This window comes from Narcine bancroftii, chromosome 4, assembly GCF_036971445.1.
Source record: "Narcine bancroftii isolate sNarBan1 chromosome 4, sNarBan1.hap1, whole genome shotgun sequence".
NCBI lineage: Eukaryota > Metazoa > Chordata > Chondrichthyes > Torpediniformes > Narcinidae > Narcine > Narcine bancroftii.
Genome location: NC_091472.1, coordinates 21,534,536 through 21,550,675, shown reverse-complemented (window position 1 = coordinate 21,550,675; position 16,140 = coordinate 21,534,536). Strand labels below are relative to the sequence as shown.

At 45.1% G+C, this 16,140-nt stretch overlaps 1 protein-coding gene across 1 annotated transcript in view; it reads left to right on the top strand.

Annotated features, from left to right (window-relative positions):
* crim1 (cysteine rich transmembrane BMP regulator 1 (chordin-like)) overlaps positions 1 to 16,140 on the top strand; it is a 287,206-nt gene that overhangs the window by 205,784 nt on the left and 65,282 nt on the right. The gene's annotated exons all lie outside the window — the stretch shown is intronic.

The window sequence follows — 16,140 nt, the reverse complement described above, 5'->3', positions numbered from 1 at the left end:
GATACTGGCGAGCGGAGGAGATGTCAGGATGTCGCCTGTGTGGGTGATGCGAAAAGTCAGAGAGGATTACATTGACAGATTCCCTCCTGGGGTCAGTGGGACATGTGACTCCCTACCAAGCCTCACAGAAATGATGATTTCCCCACCACCCCTTTTCATTTTCTTGAGTCTGGATGTTTTTCTTAGTATCAGAGCCCAGTAGTCAAAGGAGATTAGATTGTGGTTGTTTTAACTATGTCTGTCTATTCAAATGCACAACAGCCTGGCACTGGTGTTATGTGTTAGATCTTGCCTGGTTAAGTGAAAAGACCAGATACTTCTATTTCAGACTGCATATTTTAGTGAAATTATTTCCATTGTCCCTAAGAATACAGCTCATTTAATCACAGGCATGTCTAAATTAAGTAAATGCTGGAATATGCACCTTAACACAACTAATGCAAGCACAAGCAAGCCCATGTCCAAGCGCTGACCTGCAAACAGATCCCGTAGTCCTCTGGGGAACACTCTCTTGAGTTTGAGTTCCCTCAGTCTCTCTCTCTTCCTCCCAGTCGTACAGAGGGAGGCACTTTCAGGTCACAGTGCAGACGAATTCAACTCCGATATCCGGTATCGATACAGAAAATGGAGGGGAAACTTTGCAGGGCTGGCAGCGGCTGTGGAAATAGAAGAATTGATTAATGTTTAAATTTGAAGAGTGGGTGTTCCCAGTCTTTACCGCTTTCCTGTCCAAATTCACAGAACATGGAACATTACAGCCCCTTCAGCCCACGATGTTGACCTATGTAAACCTGCTCCACACCATCTAATTTTTCCCTCCCTCACATCCATGACCCTCTATTTTTCTGACATCCATGTGCCTATCCCAGAGTCATGTTCCTATTTTACCAGCCTTCCCCACTACGTCCAGTCATGCATTCCAGACACCCACCATTCTCTAAGTTTAAAAAAAGGATCTCTAACATCTTCCGTAAGTTTTACTCGACTCACCTTAAGCACATGTCCTCAGGTATATACTATTATCACCCCATGAAAAAAGGTGCTGGCTGTCCACCCTATCAATTTTCCTCATAATCTATTAAGTCACCTCTCCTCCTTCGTTGCTCCAAGGAGAAACCTTGCTTCATTTTTATTTTTTGCCGATTGGAGTCAAGTTAGTTTGTTGTATACAGGGCCATAGCCAGGGTCTAAAGTTAGGGGGAGCGAGCACATAAAAAAGGCGCTGCCACACATACCAGATGGCGAATCAGTGCCCCCCCACCGCTCCGCTGCACTGATTTTTCAGTCGGGGGGCCACATCAGGGGATGGCAGCAGCAGAGCAGGGGAGTGGCAGCGGAGGGAGGGGGGGGGGGTAAGGCGCCACTTCTGAAAAATGTGCGGTCACTACCCCACCCCAGCTACTCTGCTGGTTGTCCCTGATGCAGTCAGAAGGGTTCATTTTTGTGAGCAACCCTGAAGGTCATCTCTGACGTGCATACAGCTGCTCAAAGTGCATGAACAAGAGCACTTTACAGTGTGTGGTGTTACAGTGATAGCTCACTGAGTTCGGGGCGAGTGCTGCGTGAGATTACTCATGTGAGGTTCATTCAGGAGCCTGATGGCTGGAGAGAACAACCTGTTTTGTGTGTTATTTCAAACTCTTGAGCCTTAACCGTGATGAGATGAGCAGGAAGAGAGCGTGTTTGGGGTGGGATGATCCCTTCAGTATGATGGCTGCCTTTCCAAGGCAGCAGGAACTATAGATGGGATTAATGGAGGGGAGGAAGGTTTGTCTGATGTTCCAACCTGCGTTCTCTGCCTTCTGTAGCTTTTTCCCATCTGGGGAGGACCAGTTGCCATTCCATGCTATGATGTATCTAGGTAGGATGTACCCATGCACCCTTAGACGTGGTTAACAGTCACTGGGGGACATGATGAACTTTGTCAACCTTCTAACAATGTAGAGGTGTTGGTGCACTTTCTTGACGTGGTGATTCAGGTCAGGTCACTGGAAATGTTAATTCCCAACAACTTGATTCAAGAGACTATAAAGCTCTGGTGAGACCTCACTTGGAGTACTGTGAACAGTTTGGGCTGACTTATTTGAGAAATACTGTGCAGGTGTTGGAGAGGGTTGAGAGAAGATTTACCAGAATGATACCAGGAATGAAAGGATTAGCATGTGAGGAGCATTTGTCAGCTCTTGGATTGTACTCATTGGAGTACAGAAAGGGTGAGAGGGAGCACCTCATAGAGAACCTTCAAATGCTGAAAGACCTGGACAGAGTAGGTCTGGCAAGGTTGTCCGTTATGATAGCAGAATCTAGGACGAGGGCCCAACTTCAAGATAAAAGGGTGGTAATATTTCTTTAGTTAGAGGGTTGTGAGTCTGTGGAACTTGTCGCCACAAGAGGCTGTGGAAGCGAGATCGTTGGGTGTATTTAAGGCACAGATTGACAGGCATTTGGTTAGTCAGGGCATCAAGGGTTACGGGGAGAAAGCCGTGGAGTGTGGCTGAGAGGGTGGATGGATCAGCTTCTGATTAGAATGGCAGAAAAGACTCGATGGGCCGATTGGCCTACTTCTGCTCCTGTACCTTGTGCTCTTACGATCAACTGTCTCCACTTTAGGGTACATCTCAGCTTCTAACCGCGGCTTCTCACGCCGGCCACCCATGCATCCGAGATCCCAATGCCCCAACCACAGACTTACCACCCCATCCCGCCCTTCCGAGCTCCCGACTCCTTAAATGATGCAGGTACTTACTGTGGTCAAAAGTTTGACCTATGTAAAAGTCGACACCCCCCCCCCCCCCCACCCGCCACCAACCATTACGTTAGCCCGAAAAAGTTTGAAAATTTTCCGAGTGTTCTTTTCACCTCGTAACATAAATTGTGATGGGAGTCTGGAATGTATTGCTGGAGATTTTTTTGTATGGCCATTAAGAGAGAAGTACGAAGGAAAGACTGCTTCAAGACTGCTTCAGAAGGATGGGAGCCCATAAACTTTGAGCAGAATCCTGATTGGGGAGGGGGGGGGGGCGGGGTATAGCTAAAAGAACGGTTGAGAAATGCTAATCTAACTGTACATTTACAACCAGATAAAACAGCATTTCTCTAGACTATGATGCCCACATAATGTATACATAATACATTTCTCACAGAAAGTAATAACTACACACATACATGAAAATATAAAATAAATATGCATAACTATTCAGGAGAAATTTACTCTATTTTGTTTCTAAGAAACCCAAGTTACAAGACACCATTCATCAATCTCATAGTCTTCGGGAAGAAGCTGTTTCCTAGCCTGGAAGTTCTGATTTTGATGTTCCTGTACCTCCTTCCTGATAGTAATAGGTCAAAGATCCTCTGTGATGGATGGTAGAGGTCCTCAGTTGAGGCCTACTTAAGTAACACTGCCAGTAAATGTCATCAATAGAGCAAAAGGAGACCCCAGTGATCTTCTTGGGCATTTCGATGATTCTCTGCATTGGCTTCCGTGGTCTGATGTTTTGCAGCGACTGTACCACGCAATGAGGCAGCCAGATAGGACACGGTCAGTTGTACTCCCGTAAAATGTTGTCAAGATGGGGGCCCTCTTCAACCCCCTTAGGAAGTGTAGGTTTCCTGAATGTTGAGGAGGTGCTGCGGGTCCAGGATAGATTGTCCCGTTAAGGCCCGATTTTGTTTTACTTCAATACTAATGTGACGGTAGACTTCTTGAAGCAGGTGGGAGCTATGGACTGTTGCAGGGAGATACATCTGTGAACACTCCCGCCAGCTGATCTGCGCAGATCCTCAGAGACTCCATCTGGCCAGTGGCTTTCCGCAGCTTCACTCTGCGGAAGGCCAATCTGATCAGTGGGCACTGGAACGCGCAGAATAATTGAGGTGGCAATCGCTGTCTCAGTGGCTCCTGACTGAAGCAACAGATAGAGCGCTTAGGGGAGGGTCATGCCAGGCACTCCGCGTGATTGGCAGTCTGGAGGGGATCCATTCGTAGAGTTGGGAGGTTCATTTCAGATAGGGGGAAAAGAGAAATATTAGTAATACAGTAGGTATGGTAGTATGGTGTTATTTTCCGTAAAGAGGCCTGCTGCAAGCAGCTTGCAAAATGTCACCACTCTGGTGCCATTTTAGCTGGGGCTTGGGATGGTGGAGATGGATAACATGATTATTTCTCCTGCATCATGTTTAATAAAATGTGATGCAGTGGCCAGTGATGTGATGTATAGGAACAGCACATATACCTATGAGAGATCAATTCATAGCAGGCTGTTATACATCACTAATAAAGCAAGACAAGACTAGCAGCTAAATTAATACAAGAGGATGTTACCCCATGGGAATGTATGAGCCAAAATGAGATTTAAATGCCAACATATATTGACTTTTGCTCTTTTTAACCATATCTTGTTGATACTCAATCTGACTTCAGCACCAAGGACGCCAGAGGCTCACATCTCATATTGCCTCTCGTTTTCAAATATAAGTGATAAAAAAACATGCCCAATTTCACCTCGAGCTACAAGATATTGTCCGTGCCTAGATGATTAATAGCTGGAATGAGCTGAACTTTACTGCATTCTCCCATCGCATTTAGCAGCTGTTGCAGTATGCTACTGCGGGGCTCCAGAGAATTCTCCAAGCCTGATGACTTGAGACATCTACCACAAGTTACTGCGGCATTTGAGAACGTGTGTGCGTGTGCTTGTGTCTGCTTGTATGTCTGTTTGTAAACTCTCTGTGTGTCTATCTGTGGGTGTATCTGTCTGCATGTGTGTATGTCTGCTTGTGTGTCTGTTTGTAAACTCTGTGTGTCTGTTTGTAAACGCTGTGTGTCTATCTGTGGGTGTATCTGTGTGCGTGTGTCTGCTTGTGTGTCTGTAAACTGTGTGTGTATCTATCTGTGGGTGTATTTGTGTGTGTGTGTGTGTGTGCGCGTGTCTGCTTGTGTGTGTGTGTGTGTGTCTGTCTGTAACTGTGTTTGTCTATCTGTGGGTGTATCTGTGTGTGTGTGTGTGTTTCTGTAGGCATGTTTGTAGCATGTGTTCTTCTGTGGGTTTTTACACCTGTGAGTCTACAAGCATGTCTGTTTCTGTGTGTGTGTGTGTCTGTGTGTCTGTGTGTGTGTGTGTGTGTGTGTGTGTGTGTGTGTGTGTGAATTTATGTGCATGCAAGTATGGGTATATCTCTCTGGTGCTCTCCCATTTGTGCCTCACATCCAGCTAACTTTTTAATTCAGGTTTCCGTGGAGACTTCCATGCCTGTCTTTGACCTTGAATGGGAACAGTCTAATGAGTGAAACAATGATGGCACGGCAGCCCTTTCTCAGTTAGTGCCAGGGAATTTCGGATACCTGGGATTGTGCAGCCGGCACTGTAAATGCTCAGATATTTGAATAAGTGGAAGGAATGTTACACATGAGAGGCTGACATGCCGATGGAATGTTTTCATGGGATAAAATGGAAATGTGGTGCAAGACCATTTCAAATCGTGTTTTCTTCCACTCTCCTGCCTGCTCTCTTATTTATATTTCTCAGCCTCTCTTTTACTCGACAATGTTTATGTTATTCTATAGCCAAGAGGCTTAGTCATTTGTTCTCCTCTATTGCAGATCTTAACATGTCACATAAAAAATAGTATTACTAACTTTTTTTTAAATTATTACCCTGTTGACACAGGTGTAGATGCCCTAAACTTGTGTTTCCACCCCAAGAAAATACACTTATTAGTAATACAGTTATTGGCTATAAACCAAACTTAATTCCTGGAGGAAAATAGTTATTAACTCATAAATAGGATGTACATGCAGTTGTCATTTCACTTCTCAAAGCAAGGCCTGTAAGTTAATTAATGTATTATCAGTGCCATTCTTCTTCAGTAATATATTCCCCTGATAGCTTATTCATAAAAACATCAGGAATAAGAGCAGGAGTAGAATTTACTGCCCCTTAAGGCCACTCCACCATTCCATTATTTCATTATTAACCTCAGCTCCTACTTGTTCCCGATAATCATTGATCTCCTTGAGTCAGAGCCTTAAATATATTCAGAATTGAGATACACCCATCTCTGGATAGAGAATTCCAAGAATTTACTGCCATCTAAGAGAAGGCACATAACGCCTTGGAAGTTTATACCACAAAAGGAAGCCAGTTCAGCCCACGCTGCACACAAAAGTGCTGGAGAAACCCAGCAGGTCACGCCGCATCCATAGGAAGTAAAAGGGTGACCAATGTTTCAGGCCTGGGTCCTTCCGTCGGGTATTTCAACCCATCCTTGGCCTGCCGGCCAAAGGTAGGGCTGACTGGGTTTTCCCTGTTGTCCCGGTCTTGATCGCTTCTCTCTGCTACCTTCCGGCCTGAAGTACAGCACCTCTAGCTCGAGAACAGTTTTATTCCAACAGCTATCAGGCTCTTGACCCTTTCCATACCAGCCTCACCAGAAACTACTCAGGACCATCTCCATTATTGAAACATCACCTTTTTTTTTTGTTGCATTCACTACAATTATGAATATTTATTTTGCTTTCCATCCATATTTATTTTCTCTTTTCCTGATGGGCACATTACGGTAATTTAACTTGTGCCTCTGCTGGAGAATCCCAGCAGGTCACACAAGTAAAGGGTAACCAATGTTTCAGGCCAGGGCCCTTCATCAGGTATTTGATGTTAAGTGGTGTATCTTGTACATATGTGGCAATAGCCAGAAAGAACTTTAGTGCATCTGGATTAGGGGTTATTGTCATGTAATAATAAATTAAAAATGTAATATACTTGCAACTTTTGAATCAGAATTTATTGACATGAACACGTCTCGAAATTCGTCGTTTTGCAGCAACTTCATAGTGTAAAACATTTGTATAAAAACCACCTGACAACAATAATTATGTTTTAAATAGTCCACGTAAAGTAAGGCAGTGTCTTTGGTTCACTGATTATTCAGGAATCAGATGGCAGCAGGGAAGAAGCCATATGACAAACAAGGAGTTGTCATGAACATTCCCCAGCACCCCTAATAATAAGAGAGAGAAGCAGAAGAGCCCCTTCAGAGACACTGAGTGTCCATGCATTTGCCTCCAGCTTGCCCACTGCCTCTGCAGCCACACAGACTGCAGTTCAAACTCAAGGTCCAAACCCTCCAATATGTTCAGGAAGCCTTCAGCACCAGGAGGCCCTTCAGGAGACCTTCCCTGCCCTCAGCATCCTCTCCAATCCCAGTTAAGATACCTGGTACCCATCATGAACCAGTCTCCGTCAGCCCGCAGCTGCAAGTCGCCTATTTATATGACAATAAACACTCATATCACATCGCTTATCCGGGATTGTGGAGTTCCTTAGATCACAGCGCTAGTCGCCTGGGTTCGGTCCTGGCCATGGAGTTTGCATGTTATCCTCTGTGACAGCGTCGGTTTCCCCCCACCACGTCCCAAAGACATTCAGGTTGGTCAGTTAATTGGCTGCTGTACATTGCTTCTGGTATGTGCGTGAGACCATGGACAGGCAGGAAGGGATCAGCTGGTTCCTCAGGTCTTCTCGCACTCACTCCTGGTGGTTGGAGCAGTGTGGCTGGATATTTTTTACCAGTCACCCTGGACAATCAGGAAGTCCCCGGGATGATATGGGAATAAAGTTCTGAAGAACCTTTGTACAGTAAAATCCTCATTACTGGCCCCTATAGGGATTGGTAGATGCCAGATAAGTGATTTTTGCGGATTGGCAAACTAACCACTAGGGGCACCAATTTTAAACTTCCATATTTTTTACCTATTTATTTTCTGAGATTTTTTTTTTGCTTGTTGATTGTATTCCGGATAACAGGAATTTTACTGAATTCGGTTAAATATTCAATTAATACCTTCTCTTTCTGAAGAGGTTGATGTCTGATCTGGCTGCAGTTCAAAAGGTGCCAAAGTGCTTCAGCAGAGAAGCTTATATCTTGGCACTGTCTATGCATTTCACTCAGCTACAACAGGAAGCTGAGCCAGTGCCACTTCTGGTCTCAAATGCCTTCGACACGAGTCAACAGATTGATGGATGAGTGAAGTGAGGGTGCCCTGCCCAATGAAAACCTAATGAGTGACTGCATTCTGCCCTTTTCCCTTCATTTCCCTTTGGGATTTGGCATTCCTGCTTTTAATTCGCAACGGGACTTCTGGGATTCCAGAAGGGCAGGAAGATGTTCATACCTCGAGCTAGAGTGAGGAGTGTGGTTGCAGGAAGGTGTTGACCATGGCCACACTCCACTGAGTCAAGAGATTGTGGGTTCATAAGAGCATCAGAAAAAGGAGCAGGAGTCGACCATCTGGCCCGTCGAGCCTACTCCTCCATTCAATGGGATTGTGGCTGATCTGATGATGGGCTCACCTTCCCATATCCCTTAATTCTTTTCCCCACATCCCTTAATTCCATATGTAAAATATCCAACCTTCTCTTCAATATATTTACTGAGGTACCTTCCACTGCTTCAATGGGCAGTGAATTCCATAGATTTACCATCCTCTGGGAATAGCAGTGCCTCCTCATCTCCGTCCTAAATACACTACCCTGAATCTTGAGGCTATGTCCCCTAGTTCTAGTTTTCCCCACCAATGGAAGCAACCTACCTACCTCTATCTTATCTATGCCTTTCATAATTTTATGCTTCAAGTGGGATTAAGAGTAAGATTCAATTTATTATAACAGTCATATTACATGAAATTGCTTTTGTCTACTGTAAGGCAGGCAGATTCGCCAGAAGTACTTCTTACAGTCAGAGAAAGAAAAGCAAAAGAGAGTTCCTACAGTCACCGAGTGTCCGTAGATTCTCCTCCAGTGCTTCCACAGACACACAGAGCCCAATCCAAACCATTGAGAATCCGTGCTCCAGACCCGAACCTCCGACACAGTCAGGAACCCTTCAGCGCCTTCTTCACACCCTCACAACCTGGTTCCGATACTTGGTACTCCTTCAGCCAGTTTTGAGCCAGTCTCCAGCAACCCGCAGCCTCTGTGGGTTCCAAGTCGTCAGCAGCCATGTATTTCAGCCACAGACCCCCCCCTCACTGGTCCGCTGCCATGGTCACTGTCCAGTGGGTCGTCTCCTCTGCTTTCCCTTCTCAGACGGAGGATAGTCTCCTCTGCTCTCCTGGAGTCTGCAACCCCTCGTGGCTGCTGATCAGAGGCGCCGCCACCTTGGGCGCACACCCCGCAGTCACGGGGTTTTAAATAAAACTACTGTCAGTTCCTTTAACGGGTCATTCAAACCTGTGCGGAGCTGGCAGCGGTTGACTGGACAGTTGGACCCTGCGGGAGCTGAACCTTCTCTCCCCACGGGTCCACACTAGCGGCAGCTCTGCCGTTACAGTGACTCCGGCAGCACCATTTTCAATAAGATCCCCTCTCATTCTTCTAAATTCCAGCGAGTAATCTCAGGCGATTCAATCTCTCCTCAGATGCTAGTCCCCTCATCTCTGGAATCAACCTTCTGAACCTCCTTCGTACCATCTCCAAAGCCAGTACATCCTTCCTCAAGTAAGGAGACCAGAACTGCATGCAGTCCTCCAGATGCAGCCCCACCATTACCTTGTACAGTTGGAGCATGACCTCCCTGCTTCTAAATTCAATTCCTCTAGCTCTGAAGGCCAACATTCCATTTGCCTTCTTGATAGCCTGCTGCACCTGCAAACCAACCTTTTGTGATTCATGTACAAGCACTCCCAAGTCCTTCTGCATGGCAGCACGTTGCAATCGCTTGCCATTTAAATAATAATCTGATCTTCCATTTTTCCTTCCAAAGTGAATAACCTCACATTTACCAACATTGTACTCCATCTGCCAGACCCTTGCCCACTCACGTAACCTATCTATATCTCTCTGCAGACTCTCCATATCTTCTGCTCAAGTGTCAACAGCAAATGTAGATACACCACACTCTGTCCCCTCTTCCGGATCTTTAATGTGTATATCATGAACAGTTGCGGGCCCAGCACTGATCTCTGCGGCACCCCGCCCACTACTGATTACCAACCAGAAAAATGCCCCTGCATCCCGACTCTTTGCTTTCAATTGGTTAACCAATCCCGAATCCATGCTAGTACATCACCCCCAACTCTATACATCCTCACGCCTGAACTTGTGGCACGTCCCCTGCGATGGCCCTCCTGTGCAGTCTTCAGCCTGCAACATTTTTATTCCTCAGGGTGTCCCGAAAAAAAATCCTTCTTTCTACCAAAGGTTTCACATTCCACCAGGGATTAAATGACACCCAACCCCAAACCATCCATTTCCTCAACTTTAAACATCACCCGTCACTGAGCCACCTTTTTCATCAGGCCTATCTATATTTTCCTGAAGACAGTAACATATGTCCTCATATATCACTGTGTTCACTCATAGTACATCTGTTGAAATGGAAATTGTGCCGCGTGAATCCAAGTCCAAGTCTTTAGTATATTTTAAGAAAGGCAGTGGACAAAAAAAATATCCCTGGACATACATCACTTAGACAGATTATCAGGTGCTTTTGAATTCAAGTGGGATCTGTTTGTGTTTCCTTATATTACAGCAATCTTTCTGGGGCTTATATAATGCTTAGAAATGATGGGTTTTTTTGCTTACATCCACCTACCCTTCATTCCAGTCTTGCTGCATTGAATAAATGATGCTTTTAGTTTACCATCCCGTTGCACTAAAATAAATTCCTTCAATTCCAGAGAATGGGAACCATGTCGACCTCATGGTGGATTTTAACCCTGTTTTGGGTCTGGTGGAAGCAGTTCCATTCCCTCCCAACCTGTTCGATATTACCCATCAAATCTCCTACCTCTGAAGAAGCAGGTCAAGTTTAAGATTTCAGTGTTACCTTGCCGGAAATTAAAAGGCATTGTTTGCACGTTACCAGGTGCACCCATCAGCTGCTTTGTTTTGTCGAATCCTTTGTTAATTTTGTGCTGGAACTGTTATACTCCTGCATAGCCACAGATGACCGGTGATAAATGGGCCATGCCAGTGCCCTTTCACCCTCTGGCCTCCATAAGCATCAGTCCAGGAGACATTCCTTACATAGTAAACAGCCATTGAGCTTCACTTGAAATGTGAAATATGCTCCCCTCACTGAGGTATTGGCAGATTTATTTCGAGTACAGTAATAAAGAAAGAAAGGATTGGGACAGTTCAATCAATTTGCTTGGCGAAGTGGAATGAAGTCCAGTTAATGTTTAAAACGCGAATTGGCATCAGTCTTGCAGGGTTTCACACGAATTCCAAGAGGCTCCCAATTCTGACCTCTCCCGCAGCCTCCTTCCACCACCACCCTCGATTTTTTTTAATGAGCAGGAATCCTGCGATTGGGAGCATGTTCTGAATGCATTGTTGTGAGCTTTCCCATTCTTACCAGTGTCACCTTCAGAGTAAACACTGAACTACAAAACCCTCTTCTCAGTCCAGATTGAGAGCTCATAAGATGGATGAGGGACAGGGGCACAGATTGTGTAGATAGTAGATAGCAGAGGTTTCTGAAACTAGAGGGCATGGATTTAAGTTGGCCACAAGGTCTTGAATTGAGTAGCTGACCTGTACCTTAACTCCAGATGAGATTTTGAATGTGGAACGTCAGTGGTCAGGGCATGAAAGGTTTCAGCAGATCAGTGGAGGTGCCCAAATAGAGTTAGGGTCGTAGCATTTCCCTGAGCAAAGAAATAGGCAGTACAACCTAACTTGCCCAGGCCAATCAAGTCAAGTTTATTGTCATCTGATTGCAGAAGTACAACTGGATAAAACAGCATTCTCCGGTCCTCGGTAAAAAAGACACAGACATACAACCAGACATAACACACGTACAGACAAAAAATACATATGCAGGACCAGTATTTATATATACAAATTAATAAATATTATTTTGTGAATATGAATGTCTCGAATGGTGAAAATGAACAGTTCCTTTGGTCATTCAACATTCTCACTGCCGGTGGGAAAAAGCTACTCCTCAGCTTGGTGGTTCTGGCTCTGAAGCTCCTGTATCTCTTTCCCAATGGGAGCAGCTGGAAGATGCTGCATGCAGGGTGAAAGGTGACCTCAATGATTTTGTGCACCCTCTTCAGGCAACAATCCCAGTAAATTCTCTCTCCCTCCCATCGACTCCAGTCATCCTCTCCGCTGGTCCTGTGGATTGACCTCTGATCCATTTCTCTGCAGTATCCATACCACCCTGATGCAGCCGGCCAGGACACTTTCAATAGAGCTCCTATAGAAGGTTGACATAATGTCGGTAACCTTGCCCACCTCAGTTTTCTCACTTCTTGCTGTTGGACCTTCCTGACAAGTGAGGAAATGTCATGTGTCGACGACACAATCAAAGTGTTTCCCTAGCAGAAGAAAAAGAAGTGGAAGAGTTTGGAGAACACACATTACTATATCATGTATTGAAGGAACACAGTGGAGGACAGACTTCTATAACTCAATTCCCACACTGCAGCTTTATAAGTAGTTCATTGCAGTCCATTACATTTAAATCAGTCAGTTGTTTGTTGATCTGACAACTCACCCCCGTGTTTGACCATATTATTTCATCATTAATGCTACATTCTGTCAAGACAGATGTCTCAGTACACAACAGGGCATCTAAATGGACTGATATTTGTCAGTCAGGCAAAAGTGGCAGACATTCTGCACGCAACCATTTCACAAACTGCAAAATAAGTGGCCACAGTTTGGCTCTGACTGTACTCTTGTCTGATCTCCCGGCTTGTACCTAGTTCTTGCAGTCAAGTGCTTGCTGGCTTACCTTAGTCCCGGGTTAGGCAGTGCCTTGATGTTGAAATGCTTCAATTCTCTCTCTATTCTTTGTGACCTACCTCTAGCTCTCTACCCTCGGAGGTCCTGGCACTGTTTCAGTTCTTGCTCTGTCCCAGTTTTAATTGCTCCACTACTGTCAGCCGTACCTGGGCTCCAACCGAATGACATTAAGATTGACTTCTCCATATTCCACTAGAAACCACCCCTCCCCCTCCCCCCCCCCCCCCGCCCCCCATCTTTTTCCCTTTTCCTGTTGTCTTTATCTTTGCGTTGTCAAGTACACAGTTTGACCGGCTGAGTTTCTCCAGCATGGTGCTTTTACTTTATCCACAATGCCTGTGGACTTTCATATTGGATTTCTAACACCTTTTGTCTGTTAGTCTGTACTCCTCCCCTTCCCAATCTTCCCTCCTTCTTTCCCCAGCCTTTAATTCTGCCTTTTTTTTCACACTTGCACCTTGAGGAAGAGCTCTGGCTCAAATCATGGGTAATACTGAGTTCCTCCAGCATTTCTCTGTTTTGACTACAATCACAGTGTCTGCAGACTTTCGTATTTCACCCGCCATGAACAAGTCACAAAATTTGATGTTTTGCAGTAGCGTCACAGTGTAAACGTTCATATTATAACCATCTTACAACATTACTATAAATTTTAAATAATAGGGCACAAAAAGTAAGGCAGTGTCTTTGGTTCAGGAATCTGATGGCAGCGGGGCAGAAGCTGTCCTTGTTTGATTGAGTGCTCGTCTTTAGACTCTGGTAGGGCGTGGCCTATGTGGTGGAGGTCTTTGAGGACAGAGGTTGCTTTTTTAAAACACCACCTGATGTAAATGTCCTCGATGGAGTGAAGTCTGGTGCATGTGATGTCGCAGGCCGAGTTAATAACTCTCTGGAGTTTATTCTTGTCCTGAGAGTTGCCGCCTCCATACCCGGCAGGGATTCAACCAGCCAGAATGTTCTCCATGGTACACCTGTAGAAGTTTACAAGAGTCTTCGGTGACATATTGAATCTCCTCAGACACATCACAATGTATAGCCGCTGCCGAGCCTTCTTTGTGATTGCATCAACATGGAGGCTCCAGGACAGATCCTCGGAGATGTTGAAACCCAGGAATTTGAAGTTCTTGACCTTCTTCACTACCGAACGCTCGATGAGGACAGGGTCATGTTCCCCTGACTTCCTCCTGAAGTCCACAATCATCTCCTTGGATTTGCTGACGGTGAGCACCAGGTTGTTGTCGTAACACCATTCAATGTGCTGATCTATCTCCCTCCTGTACACTTCCTCATTTCTGTTTGTGATTCTGCCGGCAACTGTGGTGACATTGGCAAACTTGTTGTTAGCATTGGAATTGTGCCTGGCCACACAGTCATGGGTGTATAATGAGTGGAGCAGTGGGCTAAGCACACGTCCTTGGAGTGCACCTGTGTTAATATCATTGAGGATTATTCCAATTTTCAAATTTCCAATTTGTACTGACTGTGGTCTTCCGATGTGAAAGTCAAGGATCCAGTTGCAGAGTGGGGTACAGAGACCTAGAGTTTGTAGCTTCTTGACCAGCCCTAAGAGAATAATGGTATTGAAGGCCGAGCTGTAGTCGATGAAGAGCTGCCGTATGTATAAATTGGTGTTTTTTAGGTGATCCAGAGCTGAGTGGAGGGTCAGTGATATTGCGTCTGCCGTGGAGCGATTGTGACGATATGTGAATTGCACTGGGTCCAGATCTTTACTTAGGTCCATGTTAATTCTGGCCATGACCAGCCTCTCAAAGCATTTCATCACAGTAGAAGCTAGTTGTTGAGGTGGTAGTTGTTGAGGCAGCCCAAACTACCCTTCATGGGCACTGGGATGATTGAAGCAGGTGGGAACCTCTGACTGCAACAATGAGAGGTTGTAAATGTCCGTGAACACTCCAGCAAGTTGGTTGGCGCAGGTACACCGTTAGGGCCTGAAGCCTGATGAAATTCCCTGGGATTTAACGGTGCCAATGCAAGTTGTCATTGTTGTTGAAGGTGGAATTTTAGCTTGAGACCAGGATAATTTCACTTTTTTTTTAAGTGTTGTATTTAAATCAGATGTCTGTGACTGGCTCAGTGAAATCCTTGCCTCAGAAATCTTGAGCAAAATGTGCAAAAAAGTGCTGGAGAAACTCAGCAGGTCATGCAGCACCCATAGGTAGTAAAGGGTGGCCAACGTTTTGGGCCTGGGGCCTGTCAGGTATCAGACTTCAGCTGGCTATTAAGAGATGGCAATGTTGACAGATGAGGTGGTTAAGTTCATGGGTTTGGGAGGTTCTGTCGGAATAGCCTAGGCAAGTCACAAGTGCTTATTTGTGTTGGTATGCACTGGTGTTGGTGGATTTGATGACAAACAAACAGGCTACTTTCTCTTGGAGGGCATTGAGTTTTTTTAGCATTGGAGTTGAACTCATCCAAGCAAAGGAAGAATGTTCGATCACAATTCTGACTAAGGCCTTGTAGATGGTGGAAAGTCATGGAACAGCAAGCGGTGAATGGATTGTCGGCAGAATACCCAGCCTCTGACAGAATTTCACAAGATATAGGAGCAGAAGTAGGCCCATTTATGTGGCTGATCCATTTTAGACCCTGAATGATACTCATTAAGACCCTTACGAAGCCTGTGCTGCAGAGCAAAACTAATGTGCAGTTTTCCCAGCAAGGTATACTGTGAGTGACAACAGGATATAAAATATAAATTTTATTGGACACCCTGCTTGAGAAAATCTTTCCAGCAAAGGAGACCTCTTTGACCTGAAACATTAGCTCTATTTCTCTTTCCACTGATAGGGCCTGACTTCATGAGTATTACTAGAATTTTCTGCTTTTATTCCAATGAAGGATGCGTGCTAATAAAATGTTACTCCATTAGCTGAGGTGAAACAATGTGCAATTAAAATTTTAAAAGGCTTTCACTGACGCAGTTCACTTTGGAATGTGTCAGTGAGCCATATGCATTGAATTACCATTGAAGTGCGGTGGTTTGACAGGCAAATTCAATAGCATTTCTGATTGGTTGTATGTTGAACATGCCTGCTTTAAGTCTGTAGAGCTCAATAGTGTTCAAACTGCAATGCCAGCCATTGGCAGACATCAAGTGATGTTATGGAAGGCACACTAACGCCTCTACTTTCTAAGGCCTGAGAAGATTTGGCATGGCAACAAGTACTCAGTCAAACACTGGCAGGTCCACTGTGAAAAGTAATGTGGAAGTGACTGGTTACACCACAGTCTGCTTTGGAAACTCGAGTGCCCAGGACGGCAGAAAGCTACAGAAAGTGGCAAACCCGGCCACGTAAATCACGGGCACAGACCTCACATACATTGAAGACGTCTGTGAGGTTTAGGAAGGCAGTCTACA